Raw genomic sequence first — 15,025 nt, forward strand, 5'->3', positions numbered from 1 at the left:
GAAGGAAAACAAAATAAGCAAACAAGAACAAAAAAGGTGAAAATACTGTGCTGTGATCCACATAGAGTCTTCATAGTCTTCTCTCTAGATGGGGTTGACTTTCTCTATCACAAATCTATTGGAATTGCGTTGAATCATCTCAGTGTTGAAAAAGAACCACATACATCAGAGCTGATTACATAATCTTCTTGTTATAATGTTCTCTTGGTTCTACTTATTTCACTCAGCATCACTTCACATAAGGTTCTCCAGGCCTATCTGAAATCATGCTGCTGATCCTTTCTTGTAGAACAATAATATTCCATAGCATTCATATACCATAACTTATTCAGCCATTCCCAACTGATGGGCATCCCCTAAGTTTCCAGTTCCCTTGCCACTACAAAAAGGGCTGCTAAAAACACATGTGGGTTCTTTTCCTTTTTTTTTTTTTTTAATGATCTCTTTGGGATACAGACCAGGTCCTCCTCATGGGAGGAAAGTGGTAGCAGGGCTATTTTCTTGAGCTAACCACATAAAGAAAGGTTGGGGTAGGAGCCATATTTTGAATGCCACCTTGAAAATAAAGTGTTTCCCAACTTAATCCTTTAACTCAGCCCTTCATTTCTAGTGCAACACCAGGCATTGGAATTTCCTCTTAAATTCCATCTGAAAAAGAAAGTGATACCTCAATCAAATTATAAATGAGGATGAAAACATGAAAAAATTTTAAACCATAGCTTATTGGTAGCTAACTTGAATTGGTAGAGGGAGAGTTTGTTCCTCTGGGTGTTCCCTGTGGTAATATAATCACAAGCCACATTTGTCATCCCTAATTTTCATTATTTGGTCTTTTTATGAACTTACTTTAGCACCTAAGTCTAAAATGCTACACTTTTGTACCCTAGATCAGACCTAAATTTTGTTTTTCTTTTTGGGATTAAGTAATTTGCCTAGGGTCACAAGTGTGTTTGAGGCTGAATTTGAACTCAGATCCTGGGTGCTCTCCTTTCTACCTAGCTGCCCTCAGGGCTTAATTTTTAAAGGCAAAATGATTGTGGAGAGATGGAGGCTTATCACTGAAACAAGATTAGATAATTTAAGTATTAATACTGAAAGGAAAAGGTTTCATTCTCCTGTAGGAAAATCCTAACTTGAACTTTTTGAAAACTCTTTTACCTCAAGATGGCACCACAGGAGCATTTTTGTTGTTGAATCATTTCAGTCATTTCTGACTCTTTAACCCTATTTGTGGTTTTCTTGGCAAAGATATTGGAATGTTTTGCCATTTTCTTCTCCAATTCATTTTTCAGATGAGGAAACTGAGGCAAACAGGAAATGACTTGCCCAGGTCACACAGCTGCTAATCATTAGTCTAAGGTAGGATTTGATCTCAGGTCCTCCAAATTCCAGGGCCTTCTTACATTTTCTCTTAGCTTATGGATATCGCCTATGTATATATTATGCTTAGCTTATGGGAAAATGTTTATAAAGAGCCACATAGGAAAGATCAAAAACCACAGGAATAATTAAAAAAAAATTTTGTTTAAAAATTTGTTAAAAATTTTTTGAATTTTAAATATATTCTTTCCTCCCTAAAATGGTTAAGCAATCAGATATAGGCTGTACATATGCAATTTTAAAAAACATTACCATATTAGTCATTTTGTAATGAACACCCCCAAAAAATTTGAAAGTAAAAAATAGCATGCTTCAATCTGTATTCTATAAATATCAGTTCTTTATCTGGAGGAGGATAGTATATTTCATGAGTTTTTTGGGATTGTCTTGAATCATTGTAATGCTGAGGATAGCAATTCACTGTCAAATGTTACAGTTGATTATTATACAATATTAGTATTATTGTATACAACATTCTCCTGGTTCTGTTTACTTCACTCAGCATCAGTTATAGTAAGACCAAGTTTTTCTGATATCATCTTGTCGTTTTTTATTAGCACAATAATATTCCATTACAATCATATGCCACAACTTGTTTGGTTATTCCCCAACTAATGAGTATCCTTTTTGATTTCTGATTCTTTGCTACCATGAAAAGAACTGCTATAAATATCTTTATACAAATATATCCTCCCCCCCCCCCTTTTTTTTTTTTTTTGATGTTTTTGGAATATAGACTTAGCAGTGGTATTGCTGGATCAAAGGGTAAATAAAGTCTTATAGTCCTTTGGACATAGTTCAAATCATTCTCCAGAATGATTGGAATAGTTCACAACTGCACTCACTGGAATGACTTTAAAGACAGTTTGCCTCATCTTTGGTCTTTCATGAACTTGAAAATTGTGTACTATTGTTACTTGGCATGACCAACAAGGTGGGTCTCCCCATTCCCTACCACACCCCCACCCCTCTCTTGGCTTTTTTTTTCATTCTGGGTTATATCAGATGTGGAACTGTATAAAGCTGACCAAATTCCCACCAAAGTATGACTATTACATGCTTTAATGTGATAACTTTCTCCTTTTTTGCACTTTAAAAAGAGAAGTTGTCTCTGAGGAATTTCAGCAGGGATAACATAGATCTAAAGAAGGGTCACTTCAGGGCTTCTGTGGACAATTGAGAAGTAGACTACCTAAGAGAATCTTAAGTTCTTTGAGGGCAGAAACGTTTTTGTTTCTTGCTCTTGAATCTCATGCCTAGGTATACTGTACTACTTTTGTTAAAAAGAAATGAGGCTGGTTTTGACCATTGAAGATGCAAAATGGTGCAATGCACAGTCCCTTAATTGGAGAGAGGAAGTCATTTAGTGAACCTAGCCAAATCATTCACTGATTATCTCACTAGATATTCAAACTATGAGGGAAATGATACAGCATACTATAGATGTAGTAGATGTGTTGAGCTTTTTGGAGCATAGGTATTTCAACAGAGTGGGTAATTTTTGTTGAAATAGCATGATAGCTCTTTAAATTATAGCATTTTGAATTTTTTAAAAACTTTGGATATCCTTGCCCATGAAACATTTCTCCTGGGATCACATTTATTGTATACCTATTAAAATACTTATGTTTCACAAGAACAAGTGTTATTCATATCTCACCCCATTTGCCAGTTTGTTGCTGTTCAATAATATTTGATTCTTGGTGACTCCATTATCTCACCCCATTTGCCAGTTTGTTGCTGTTCAATAATATTTGATTTTTGGTGACTCCATTTGGGATTTTCTTGGCAAAGATACTGAAATGATTTGCCATTTCCTTCTCATTTTACATGAGGAAACTGAAGCAAAAAAGGGTAAGTCATTGCTCAAGGTCATACAATTATTAAGGATTTGAAATCAGACAGATTTGTCTACAAAAGTATCAGATGATGAGTCCCCCACGTCAGAAGGTACCCAGTATACTACATAAGAAGGGCAGAGGACAGCTACTGTCCCTTCAGTATTAATGAAGCTGTTGGGCCAAAGCTGAAAGGAAGTTCACTTGTAGATATGTCTCGTAATGAAGATTAATATTGCATAGGAACCAAGAATCTTGTTTTGTGAACCAAGGTAAGTGGAGTGTTGTGAAACTAGGTGAGAAGAGTAAACATTAATATTTTGGGTGATATTGAACTTAAATGGAAGGGAATGGGTCAGTTGAGATGATTATTACACATACTATTATGGGTAAGAATCTCTAAAAAGAAATGGAATAGCCCTCATATTCTTTTTTTTTTTTATTTAATAATTACTTTATATTGACAGAATCCATGCCAGGGTAATTTTTTTACATTATCCCTTGCACTTGTTTCTGTTCCGATTTTTCCCCTCCCTCCCTCCACCCCCTCCCCTAGATGGCAAGCAGACCTATATATGTTAGATATGTTGCAGTATATCCTAGATACAATATATGTTTGCAGAACCGAACAGTTCTCTTGTTGCACAGGGAGAATTGGATTCAGAAGGTATAAATAATCCGGGAAGAAAAACAAAAATGCAGATAGTTCACATTCGTTTCCCAGTGTTCTTTCTTTGGGTGTAGCTGCTTCTGTCCGTCATTTATCAATTGAAACTCAGGTCTCTTTGTCAAAGAAATCCACTTCCATCAAAATATGTCCTCATACAATATCGTTGTCAAAGTGTATAATGATCTCCTGGTTCTGCTCATTTCACTTAGCATCAGTTCATGTAAGTCTCGCCAGTCCTCTCTGTATTCATCCTGCTGGTCATTTCTTACAGAACAATAATATTCCATGACATTCATATACCACAATTTACCCAGCCATTCTCCAATTGAAGGGCATCCATTCATTTTCCAGTTTCTAGCCACTAAAAACAGGGCTGCCACAAATATTTTGGCATATACAGGTCCCTTTCCCTTCTTTAGTATCTCTTTGGGGTATAAGCCCAATAGAAACATTGCTGGATCAAAGGGTATGCACAATTTGATAACTTTTTGGGCATAATTCCAGATTGCTCTCCAGAATGGTTGAATTCGTTCACAACTCCACCAACAATGCATTAATGTCTCAGTTTTCCCGCATCCCCTCCAACACTCATCATTTTTTCCTGTCATCTTAGCCAATCTGACAGGTGTGTAGTGGTATCTCAGAGTTGTCTTAATTTGCATTTCTCTGATCAATAGTGATTTGGAACACTCTTTCATATGAGTGGTAATAGTTTCAATTTCATCCTCTGAAAATTGTCTGTTCATATCCTTTGACCATTTATCAACTGGAGAATGGCTTGATTTGTTATAAATTTGAGTCAGTTCTCTATTTTGGAAATGAGGCCTTTATCAGAACCTTTAACTGTGAAGATGTTTTCCCAGTTTGTTGCTTCCCTTCTAATCTTGTTTGCATTAGTTTTATTTGTACAAAGGCTTTTTAATTTGATGTAATCAAATTTTTCTATTTTGTGATCAGTAATGGTCTCTAGTTCATCTTTGGTCACAAATTTCTTTCTCCTCCACAAGTCTGAGAGATAAACTATCCTATGTTCCTCTAATTTATTTATAATCTCGTTCTTTATGCCTAGGTCATGGACCCATTTTGATCTTATCTTGGTATATAGTGTTAAGTGTGGGTCCATGCCTAATTTCTGCCATATTGATTTCCAATTATCCCAGCAGTTTTTAATCAAATAATGAATTCTTATCCCAGAAGTTAGGGTCTTTGGGTTTGTCAAACACTAGATTGCTCTAGTTGACTATTCTGTCTTGTGAACCTAACCTTTTCCACTGATCCACTAATCTATTTCTTAGCCAATACCAAATGGTTTTGGTGATTGCTGCTTTATAATATAATTTTAGATCAGGTACAGCTAGGCCACCTTCATTTGATTTTTTTTTTTCATTAATTCCCTTGAGATTCTCGACTTTTTATTGTTCCATATGAATTTTGTTGTTATTTTTTCTAAATCATTAAAATATTTTCTTGGAAGTCTGATTGGTGTAGCACTAAATAAATAGATTAGTTTAGGGAGTATTGTCATCTTTATTATGTTCGCTCGGCCGATCCAAGAGCACTTAATATTTTTCCAATTATTTAAGTCTGACTTTATTTGTGTGGAGACTTTTTTATAATTTTGCTCATATAATTCCTGACTTTCCTTTGGTAGATAGACTCCCAAATATTTTATGGTATCAACAGTTATTCTGAATGAAATTTCTCTTTGTATCTCTTGCTGGTGGGTTTTGTTGGTGATGTATAAAAATGCTGAGGGTTTATGGGGATTTATTTTGTAGCCAACTACTTTGCTAAAATTATGAATTATTTCTAACAGCTTTTTAGTAGAATCTCTGGGGTTCTCTAGGTATACCATCATATCATCTGCAAAGAGTGATAGTTTGGTTTGCTCATTGCCTATTCTAATTCCTTTAATATCTTAATCGATTCTTATTGCCGAGGCTAGTGTTTCTAATACGATATTAAATAATAATGGTGATAGTGGGCAACCTTGCTTCACTCCAGATCTTACTGGGAAAGGTTCCAGTTTTTCCCCATTGCATATGATGCTTACTGAAGGTTTTAAATATATGCTTCTGACTATTTTAAGGAAAAGTCCATTTATTCCTATGCTCTCAAGTGTTTTTATTAGGAATGAATGTTGGATTTTATCAAATGCTTTTTCTGCATCTATTGAGATGATCATATGGTTTTTGTTTGTTTGGTTATTGATATAGACAATTATGCTAATAGTTTTCCTAATATTGAACCAGCCCTGCATTCCTGGTATAAATCCTACTTAGTCATAGTGTATTATCCTGGGGATGATTTTCTGTAATCTTTTTGCTAATATTTTATTTAAGATTTTAGCATCAATATTCATTAGGGAAATTGGTCTGTAATTTTCTTTCTCTGTTTTCAGCCTATCTGGTTTAGGTATCAGTACCATGTCTGTGTCATAAAAGGAGTTTGGTAGGACTCCTTCAATCCCTATTTTTTCAAATAGTTTATTTAGCATTGGAGTTAATTGTTCTTTAAATGTTTGGTAGAATTCACATGTAAATCCATCTGGTTCTGGAGATTTTTTCTTAGGAAGTTGATTGATAGTTTGTTCTATTTCTTTTTCTGAGATGAGACTGTTTAGGATATTTACTTCTTCCTCTGTTAGTTTGGGCAAGCTATATTTTTGGAGGTATTTTTCTATTTCATTTAAGTTGTCGAATTTATTGGCATAAAGTTGGGCAAAGTAACTCCTAATTATTGCTCTAATTTCCTCTTTGTTAGTGGCGAGTTCTCCCTATTCATTTTTAAGACTAATAATTTGATTTTCCTCTTTCCTTTTTTAAATCAGATTTACTAAGGGTTTGTCTATTTTGTTGGTTTTTTCATAGAACCAACTCATAGTTTTATTAATTAATTCAATAGTTTTTTTACTTTCAATTTTATTGATCTCTCCTTTTATTTTTAGAATTTCAAGTTTAGTGTTTGACTGGGGGTTTTTAATTTGTTCCTTTTCTAGCATTTTTTGTTGCAAGCCCAATTCATTGACCTTCTCTTTCTCTATTTTATACAAATAGGCCTCTAGAGATATGAAATTTCCCCTTATTACCGCTTTGGCTGCATCCCATACATTTTGGTATGATGTCTCATTATTATCGTTTTCTTGGGTGAAGTTATTAATTATGTCTATGATTTGCCGTTTCACCCAATCATTCTTTAGTATGAGATTATTTAGTTTCCAATTATTTTTTGGTCTACTTCCCCCTGGCTTTTTGTTGAATGTAATTTTCATTGCACCGTGGTCTGAAAAGGATGCATTTACTATTTCTGCCTTACTGCATTTGAGTTTGAGGTTTTTATGTCCTAATATATGGTCAATTTTTGTATAGGTTCCATGAACTGCTGAAAAGAAAGTGTATTCCTTTCTGTCTCCATTACATTTTCTCCAGAGATCTATCATATCTAACTTTTCTAGTACTCTATTTACCTCTTTGACTTCTTTCTTATTTATTTTGTGGTTTGATTTATCTAATTCTGAGAGTGCAAGGTTAAGATCTCCCACTATTGTAGTTTATTGTAGACAAATTGTAGTCTATTTCTTCTTGCAGCTCTCTTAATTTCTCTTTTTTTTGTTTTTTCTTAATTTCTCTTTTAAGAATTTAGATGCTACACCACTTGGTGCATATATGTTTAATATAGATAGTGCTTCATTATCCATATAGCCCTCATATTCAACAACAAAAAATTTAAATTACTACTGAGGTATAATCTCAAAAATGACAATGATGCTTGTATGAATACCAGGCAAACTGTTCAATATTATAATACAAGTCTATGCTCCAACTACTCTTGGTAAAGAGATCAAAGTTCTATAAAGACCTACAGCATATAGAAATAATGGCAAGGGGGATCGGAATGCCAAATTTGGAAATCAAAAGACAATTGGAATAACAAGTTTGATCTTGCAGTACAAATGAAGTAGGGCAGATACTAATAGTTTTGTCAAGTTAACTTGCTGGTCATAATACTTTTTCATCAACTCAAAAGATATATCTATACATGGGTATCACCAAATACTCAACATATGATTATATATTTTGCAGTCAAAGATGGAGAAACTCTACATAGTTAAAACAACCATGAACAGCTTATTGCAAAGTTTATAGAGTTCCATTGAAGTAGGGAAACAGTAGACTTATGAAGGTATGATCTAAATAATGTCTTGTGAATATGGTAAATTTAAGGGATTAGATCTGCTAGAGTACCTGAAACAGAATTCCAGAAATAATAGATATAAGAAATAAGAAATAAGAAGGGTTTTTTTTGTTTGTTTTTTAATGAGCAGTACAAAAAACAGATGAATAGAATGGGACAGTTGATCTCCAAGAAAATTATGGATATGAGATTGTAAATCTAGAAAAAAATAGGTCATCTGGAAGAACAAGGTCAATAATTTCAAGGGAATTAATTTAAAAAATGTGAATGAAAGTGGCCTAGCTGTACCAGACCTAAAACTATATTATAAAGCAGCAGTCATCAAAACCATTTGGTACTGGCTAAGAAATAAGAGTAGATGATTATTGAAATAGGTTAGATTCACAGGACAAAATAGTCAATGACTAGTAATCTAGTGTTTGACAAACCCAAATACCCCAGCTTTTGGGATAAGAACTCATGAGCTATTTGACAAAAACTGCTGGGAAAATTGGAAACTAGTATGGCAAAAACTAGGCATTGACCCACACCTAACACCCTATACCAGGATAAGGTTAAAATTGGTTCATGATTTAGACAGAGTGTCATAAACAAATTGGAACAACATAAGACAGTTTACTTCTCAGATCTGTGGAGGGGGAAGGAATTTGTGACCAAAGAACTGGAAATTATTATTGATCACAAAATAGATAATTTTGATTATATTAAGTTTTTTGTTCAAACAAAAGTAACACAGACAAGTTTAGAAGGAAAGCAAACTGGGAAAACGTTTTTACATTCAAGGGTTCTGATAAAAGTCTCATTTCTAAAATACCTAAAATAAAAAAAAATTATAATTCAAGTCATTCTCCAATTGAAAAATGATCAAAGGATAAGAACAGACAATTTTCAGATGAAGAAATTGAAACCATTTCTAGTCACATGAAAAGGTGCTCTAAATCATTATTGATCAGAGAAATGCAAATTAAGACAACTCTGAGATACCACTGCATATTACTACTACATACCTTTCAGATTGGCTAAGATGACAGGAAAAGACGAATGTTGGAGGGGATGTTGGAAAACTGGGACCCTAATAGATTGTTGGTGGAATTTTGAACTGATCCAACCATTCTGGAGAGCAGTTTCGAACTATGCCCCAGAAGTGATCAAACTGTGCATACCTTTTGATCCAGCAGTGTTTCTACTGGGTTTATATCCCAAAGAGATCTTAAAGCAGGGAAAGCGACCTGTATGTGCAAGAATGTTTGTGGCAACCTTTTTGTAGTGGCCAGAAACTGGAAATTGAATGGATGACCATCAATTGGAGAATGGCTGAATAAATTGTGATATATGAATGTTATGGAATATTCTTGTTCTCTAAGAAATGACCAGAAGGAGGATTTCAGAAAGATCTGAAGAGACTTACATGAACTGATGCTGAGTGAGATGAGCAGGACCAGGAGATCATTGTACATGGCAACAACCAAGATTATGTGATGATCAATTCTGATGGACATGGCTCTCTTCAACAATGCGCTAATTTAGACCAGTTCCAATGATCTTGTGATAAAGAGTGCCATCTACACCCAGAGAGAGGACTGTGGGAACTGAGTGTGGTTCACAACATAGCATTTTCACTCTTTTTTTTTTTTTTTTGTTGTTTGCATTTTATTTTCTTTCTAATTTTTTTTCCAGTTTGATTTGGCTTTTCTTGTGCAGCAGGATAATTGTATAAATATGCATGTATATATTGGATTTAGCATATATTTCTACCATGTTTAACATATATTGGACTACTTGTCATCTAGGGGATAGGGTGGGGAAAAGGGGGGTGGGAATTGAAATACAAGGTTTTGCAAGAGTTAATGTCAGAGAATTATCCATGCATATGTTTTGAAAACTAAAAACTTCAATAAAAAATTTTAAAAAAGAAAATTAGGGATATCAAGGAAAAGTTTAATGTAAAAATGGACATGATAAAAGACAAAAATGGTAGGGAATTAAGCAGAAAAGAATAAGAAAAGGTGGCAAAAATATACAAGGGAACTACAGAAGTTATAAAAACTACAAAAAACTATAAAACTATAAAAATTATAATTGATAATCAGAATGGTATGATTACTGATTTAGAAGTACACATTCTGGAGAATGAAGTCAAGTGTGCCATAAGAAACATTTACTAACAATAAGGCTAGTGGAGGTGATGGAATTCCAGCGAAGGTATTTAAAACCATAAAATAAAATGCTCTTAAACTGCTACATTCAATATATTAGCACATTTGGAAAACAACAGTAGCCACTAGATTGAAAAAGATCAGCTTATGTCTCATTTCTAGAGGGGCAATGCCAAGGAATATTCAAATTACTAAATAATTTTACTTCACATGCTAGCAAGGTCATGCTAACATTCTGCAATTTCAGAGCTAATAATTACAAAAAAAAGATTGGTTTTTTCCTCAATATTTCATTTTTCCAATTACATGTAAAGATAGTTTTCAACATTCATTTTTGTAAGATTTGAGTTACAAATTTTTTCTCCTTCCTTTACCTTCCCTTCTCCCTAAGTAGTCTGATGTAGATTATACATGTACAAGCATTTTAAACATTTCCGTATTAGTCATGTTGTGAAAGAAGAATCAGAACAAAAGGGAAAAACCATAAAAAAGAAAAAGTAAATGATAAAGAAAATATTCTTTGATCCATATTCAGTCTCCATAGTTCTCTCTCTGGATCAGATGGCATTTTCCATCCCAAGTTTTAGAATTGTCTTAGAATACTATATTGCTGCAAAGATCTAAATCTATCATGGATAATATAATGTTATATTATCTTGCTGTTGCTGTGTATAATGTTCTGGTTCTACTCACTTTACTCAGCATCAATTCTTGTAAGTTTTTCTAAGCCTTTCTGAAGGCCTGGAAATTTATCAAACAGGCTGGTTTTCAAAGACACAAAGCAACCAGAGATCAAATTCCCAACATTCATTGTATTATGGAAGAAGCAAGAGAGTTCCAGAAAAAGTTTACTTTTGCTTCATTAATTATACTAAGGGCTTTGTATGTATCAACAAAATGTGACAAGTCTTCAAAGAGATGGGAAATCATTTTGTCTCCTAAGTAACCTCTTTGTAGGTCACAAATTAACAGCTTCAACCAAACTGCTGTGTCCTGCTTTCTAGAGCCCCCACACCAGGATGATTAAGATACACCTTCCTAGTGGAGAAGTGATGAGGTGGGACTCCTGGGGATGGGGGAGAAAATGGAGTCTGTTTATTTCAAGGACTTTCCCCTTTATATAATGTAACAAACACAACACTATGCACGTGGGACCACATAAACATCTTGCTATGTAGTTTGCCACCCAGTATCACTCTGCTTCAATAACAACACAGGTTGTCACTGCCCCCTGACTCAGGAAGGTCGAGAGCCCTTATGGGAGATGGGGAGCCGAACTGACATTGTCAGCAGGTTCCCTTTGGGTTGAAGGGTCTTATACCTCATCCAGAGTTTCTCACTGACTGTGACCCTCTACACCAAACATGGAACAATTGATTGGTTTAAGATTGGGCAGTAGGACAAGGTTGTATGTTGTCATGTTATTTAACTTATGTGCAGAGTACATTATACAAAATACCAAAATAGATGAATCGAAAGCCAGAATTAAGGTTTTGGGGAGAAATATCAACAATCTCGGATATGAAGATGACACCACTCTGGTACCAGGCAAAAAGTGAAGAAGGATTGATTTTGATAAGGGTGAAAGAGGAGAATATAAATATTGGCTTGCAACTTAAGATTTAAAAAAACCCTAAGATCTTGGCAACTGGTTGCATCACTTCCTGGCAAATAGAAGGAAAAGAAATAGAAATAGTGTCAGTTTTTATATTAGGCTCAAAGATCACTGCAGACAGTCAACTATGACTATGGCAAATCTGGATAACATATTAAAAAGCAGAGACATCATCTTCCCAACAAAGGTCTGTATAATCAAAGCTAGGATTTTTCCAAGGTATGGCTATGAGAGTTGGACTGTAGGCAAAACTGAGAGGCACAGGACCAATAATTTTTTTTATAGCTTTTTATTTATAAGATATATGCATGGGTAATTTTTCAGCACTGACAATTGCAAAACCTTTTGTTCCAACTTTTTCCCTCTTTTCCCCCAACCCTTCCCCCAGATGGCAGGTTGACCAATACATGTTAAATATGTTAAAGTATAAGTTAAATACAATATATGTATACATGTCCAAACAATTATTTTGCTGTACAAAAAGAATCGGACTTTGAAATAGTGTACAATTAGCCTGTGAGGGAAATAAAAAATGCAGGAGGACAAAAATAGAGGGATTTGAGAATTCTATATAGTGGTTCATGGTCATCTCCCAGAGTTCTTTCGCTGGGTGTAGCTGGTTCAGTTCATTACTGCTCTATTGGAACTGATTTGGTTCATCTCATTGTTGAAGAGAGCCACATCCATCAGAATTGATCATCATATAGTATTGTTGTTGAAGCACATAAAGGTGTGAACACAAGCATTGTTTCTATCAGTTCTACTTAGTACCTTGTTTCTTCTGACCCATAACATCTCCTTGTAAGATCAGATCAATCATACTGAACCATGCTAAATTAGATAATCATTGCCTCAATCAACTCTAATGAGTTAACACTTTGTAAGGATTCCAACAGCTTGTATCAGTGGGCTTGTATCACTAACTGGGGGATCACCCAATCTCTCCTCTCTGAGCCCTTGTGGGCACTCTTATGATGATCGCTAGTGTTCCAGATGGTCTGGATTGGAAGCCTCTAATGGCAGGCCGAGAAAGATTGGACACAAGATTTCTGCGCTGACTGTTTCTCCGTGTTTGGGGGTGGGCGGGAAGGAAACTTGGCCTCTAAGCAAAGTGACAACCCTGGGGTTAATGTAGGTAGTAGCCAACCACGGATACCAGCTCTTTAGATGGGTTAGGAAATAAGAATTTATAAAGCGGTATTGGGCAACTTGCTAAGCTCTGGGGATACAGACGCAAAGGAAAAGGAAGAATCCTTTGCCTTCTAGGAACTTACAATCTAATGCGGGGACTACAACACAAGAAAGGGAGCAGAAAAAAGTGGGGATTCGGAGAAGAGAATATCCGGGATTGGCCGAAGTTCGGGAGGTCCGCCCCATTCTGGGGCTAGGCGGGGCTGTCTGGGGAGGGGTGTGGTGTGGGACGGGGCGGGGCGGGCTGAAGCTGGGTCCGGGGGATGCAGCTGCAGGGTCCTTTGGACTTCGGGGTTCGCGGGCCGGAGCCGGCGGATGGCGAACGTGCAGGTGGCCGTTCGCGTGCGGCCACTTAGCAAGAGGTAAGGCTGGGGGCGGATTGTGCTGTGGGGACTGCTGTGTCCCAGAGTTCTGAACCTCCCGCGACGCGGGGCTGCCTGCACCCTACCCTGGGATGGAAGGCATGGGCTCGGGTGGGGAGGCCCGCCCTGTCCTGGGGCAGGGAGGAGTGGTCTAAGCTCTAGGGCAGTCTGCTCGAGCGGGATCGGAGGAGCGTCAAAGAAAAACCGAGGGCCTTGGGGCTCAGGCCACCGGACTGGGGTGGGGCGCAGATATAACGGGACTTCTGCATGACTCGAGAGGCCAGCGCCTGCCCCGGGTCACTGTTCCGCTCCATCTCCTAACTCCTTGCCCTAGCGGGATCCTTTCTTTGTATCGACGGCGTTTAGCACAATGCCTGGCATTTAGTTGGCGCCTAATAAATGCCTGTTAACTGATCTGCTTTTGAGCGGAAGTCCCTAGAGTAGAGTGTACTCTCTCCCATCCTTCGATCCGATGATCTCCTTAAACTTGCTGAAAGGTTGGGTCGAAGTTAACAGGTAGTTAAAAGGGAATCCAAGGAGACTCTATCCCAGAGGATTTAACGTCCCTTTTTTTGTTGATTGCGAAAGACAACTTATCCACAGTTTGGGAGACGTTGGCATCCGTAGAATGAGAGCTGGCTTTACTAGTACCTCATTTTAAATCATTTTTATTTTTAAAAATAATTTCCTTAACCTTTTCCTTTATTGGTAGTTCAGGTATGCATGAAAGTTCTGAGAGGAGTGTTTGTTTTCCCTTGTGCACACGTGTAACTGTTGTTGAACACCGAGTAGAGGCAGATACTTTGAAAGATTGTGGAGAGAATTTTGAATCAGGGAGAGAAGTAGTTTCATCCTATGGAGACCAAAATTGTGAAGTCTGGGAAGGAAGAGCCCATAAGCAATTCTCCCATCCTCTCCTAACAAGTGGTATTGTCTCTTTCCTATTTTTCCAGTTTCTTCACCCCGCCGGCCCCCCTCTCTCCCAGTTTCTTCTCTCCTCTCTCCTTTCAAAACCTATTTTGAGGGAAAGATCTGAAGCTCATTCTATATTTTAAAGTGTTATGCTTCGTGGGATTATTCGACCATTTAGAGTTATTAAAACAACGGAATAACGTTTTCCAGTGGGAGTTTCTGGCAGGCAAGGAGAAAGAGAGGGAATCAGAGAGGGAGAGAGAGAAGGGAAGGAAGACCAGAGAAAGGAGAAAGGAAGAGAGAGGGGAGACAGAGAAACAGAAAGACACAGAGACAGAGAAAGACAGAGAATGCTTTGTATCCCTCCTCAATGAGTTTTAACTTAGCTAAATTTGAAGATCATTCCCAAACAGCTGGCCACTAGTTAACAATTTTTTTTTTTTTTTTGGCTACAGTAACTCCACAACACTTGCCTTCCTTGAGGTCTAACAATACCCTGGACTTTTTCTGTGGAGGAAATTCTTGCATGGATGAAATCTCAGATTCTTTTTTTTTTTTTTTTTTTGAAATGAGAGTGTTTTCTTTATTCTTTTTTTTTTTTTTGCAGTGTGTATTTTGTTTTTTTGTTTTTTTGTTTTTTTTAATTTAATTTTATTTAATAATAACTTTGTATTGACAGAATCCATGCCAGGATAATTTTTACACAG

Source organism: Antechinus flavipes, chromosome 2 (assembly GCF_016432865.1).
Source record: "Antechinus flavipes isolate AdamAnt ecotype Samford, QLD, Australia chromosome 2, AdamAnt_v2, whole genome shotgun sequence".
In the NCBI taxonomy this organism is placed as follows: domain Eukaryota; kingdom Metazoa; phylum Chordata; class Mammalia; order Dasyuromorphia; family Dasyuridae; genus Antechinus; species Antechinus flavipes.